Consider the following 2,859-nt stretch of genomic DNA (forward strand, 5'->3'; position numbering starts at 1 on the left):
GGTAGAACCCCAACTGCTCATAAGCAGATTTGACGCGTAGTTATTAATTGCCAACACACATGAACTCTTCACGAACCGGGAGGCGGGGGTAGAAGTCAGGGTTTGTCCACTCTATCGATTTCGGTAGAGTTGGGTCTTGGGGAGCTTCGTTTGCTGACGTGTGCAAGCGGAGATGGAACGATGCCTGTGCGAAACCTCTCTCTCTCTCTCTCTCTCTCAATGGTGAGCTCAACTTCCAGGTGCTATGTTGCAAAGACGCTCAAACCTTAGCGCAACGTTTCATCATAGCCCACCTCTCTCTCTCTCTCTCTCTCTCTCTCTCTCTCTCTCTCAATGGTGAGCTCAGCTTCCAGGTGCTATGTCACAGAGATGCTCAAACCTTAGCGCAATGTTTCATCACAGCCCCTCTCTCTCTCTCTCTCTCTCTCTCTCTCTCTCTTTTTACAAAGAAAACACTAATAGTTCACCCAATCAGCCTAAATTGTTACCAAAAATTGTAAAACGGTACTTTGATGCTAGTTATGTCACGTATATGGCGAAAAGATGCTCCTAATAAATCAATGTATACTCCACATGCTATAGTTAAAGATGGAAACATGCTACCTTCAAGCTCCTCCATTCCTTCTTGCATCATTATTGTATATATCTATCTAAACCTATTTGTCAAAACTAGAAAAAGCCACTCTGAAAGCGCTCGTTGTATAATTGCCAATGACCATACCTATCTACATCCACATTTCTTAAAGTCGGCGTCTTGTCATAATGGAACATTTCATTAGGTAACCTTGCTTCGGCTTCCTCTTTGGCCCTCCTTGTCAAATTCAGGCATTTTGTAATGTCGAGGCACTCCAAGTTACTGCAACCATCAAGCAAAGAAAACAGATCTTGGTTCGAGATCTTTGAATGCCTTAGCTCCAAGTGCTTCAAGTTTGTCATCAATGCAGAGATCACTTGAGCTACTGTGTTTGCATTTGCTGGCAAAGACGTTCTGGAGTACTCTAGCGGTAACCGACTTTTTCTCGCAGGATTATTGCCGATTAACCTGTTTCTTTTCAAAATTGTCAAGGACTTGCAATTTTGACCTACTTGCAGCTCCATTAATGAAGTGACTTTGGCCTTCACTAACGTCAAGGTGCTCAATCTGAGGGCAAGACTTTGCAAGCTGACAAATAGATAGATCTACGACCCCGTGAGAAGATGAAACTAATATGAGTCCAGTCGATAGACTACATGAGGCAAGGTAGGAGAGAGCCAAATTGGAGAAGTGCTTGGTTGAGAGCTTGAGCAGAGAGCCTCCACTAACAGCAAGATGAGCCTATAGTCTACTTTAGCCTCGAAGACCGGCTGGTGGTCTCAAAGCAATTGCAAAAGCTCGGCTCCATGATGTGAACACGCTCCCAGCGACCCGGATCCAGCGAAGCTGCCCGCCATAATCTCTCTCTCTCTCTCTCTCTCTCCTGCCCTCAGCCCGGGACCTGGTCTGCAGCAACAACGGCCATAAAACCTCCAGCCGAAAAACCTGTGAAAGCAGGTACTTGGTTTACAGCATGCAGGAACGGCGTGCACATGCTCTGCCTTCTCAACTCAAAAAAAAAAAGAGGCGTGGCATGCACATTCATGGGTAGTCGCCGCCAACCATGGGACTCTCCAGCCTCCCCGGCACCTAGTCTGCAGCAACAACGGCCATAAAACCTCCAGCCGAAAAACCTGTGAAAGCAGGTACCTGGTTTACAGCATGCAGGAACGGCGTGCGCATGCTCCGCCTTCTCAACTATATAAAAAAAAAGAGGCGTGGCATGCACATTCATGGGCAGTCCCGCCAGCCATGGGACTCTCCAGCCTCCAGCCTAGCACTTGGTCTGCAGCAAAAACGGCCATAAAACCTCCAGCCGAAAAACCTGTGAAAGCAGGTACTTGATTTACAGCATGCAGGAACGGCGTGCGCATGCTCCGCCTTCTCAACTCTAAAAAAAAGAGGCATGGCATGCACATTCATGGGCAGTCGCCGCCAGCCATGGGACTCTCCAGCCTCCAACTGCTCACAGGCATGTGGGGGGGGGGGGGGGGGGGGAGAGAGAGAGAGAGAGAGAGAGAGAGAGAGAAATTGCTTATGCACGGTATTGTTGGAGTAGGGACATGCCGAGAGGGTTGAGGGTTGACAGGTTGGGAATCGCCAAGAATGTGCTCATGGGCATGCGCAGAGAGAGAGAGAGAGAGGGCGGGCTGATGCTGGTATTTTGCACCTCAGAGCTGCACAAATTACGCCCTCAACTCGACTCCCCCTCACTGCATTTGCAAGCAAGCTCGTGCGTATAAAACCTCTCCCAGCCTTTCCTCATAGCTTCACTCAAGACATTTGCTTCATCACCTGAGTTTGATGTTCTTGTCACTTTTTCCAATTCTACTGCTCTACTTCCAGTTGCACCTCTGCGCACACTCATAGTTGAAGAGGTTCTCCTAGATCTCTCTCCATGTAAGCCTTCCTTGTGTAAGCCCAACAATGTCCATGTGTGGGAATGGGATCGGGAACTTCAGTAAGCACCAAGCATGGCAGACCTAGAGTGTGAGGGGGAGAGAACCGTTGGCTATACCTAAGCCTTTGACAGACATCGGGACTCCGAAGGGATCCATTGAGGCCATTAAGGCTGATGGGCACACCTAGGCGACCTGGTTGAGATGGGCAGCCAATGCTCAAAGCACACAGGCAGAGCTGCTCGTATACCTACCCTGCAGTATCCACCCCTCAGGACTAAATAACACATAGTATTAATGAGGGGGGGTGGGGGTGGGTAAGGGGATCGAGGGCAGAGAAGTGTGCGCACGAAAATCGGAGAGGTTGTAGTCGTAGATGGGCACTTA

General features: G+C 48.9%; 1 pseudogene; it reads right to left on the reverse strand.

The window, feature by feature from the left end:
* Positions 1-669: 669 nt before the first annotated feature.
* Positions 670-2,441, reverse strand: LOC147433507 (F-box protein SKIP1-like; annotated as a pseudogene).
* Between the last annotated feature and the right edge of the window lie 418 nt (positions 2,442-2,859).

The sequence above is a fragment of the Adiantum capillus-veneris genome, chromosome 19 (genome assembly GCF_014529385.1).
Source record: "Adiantum capillus-veneris isolate H3 chromosome 19, ASM1452938v2, whole genome shotgun sequence".
In the NCBI taxonomy this organism is placed as follows: domain Eukaryota; kingdom Viridiplantae; phylum Streptophyta; class Polypodiopsida; order Polypodiales; family Pteridaceae; genus Adiantum; species Adiantum capillus-veneris.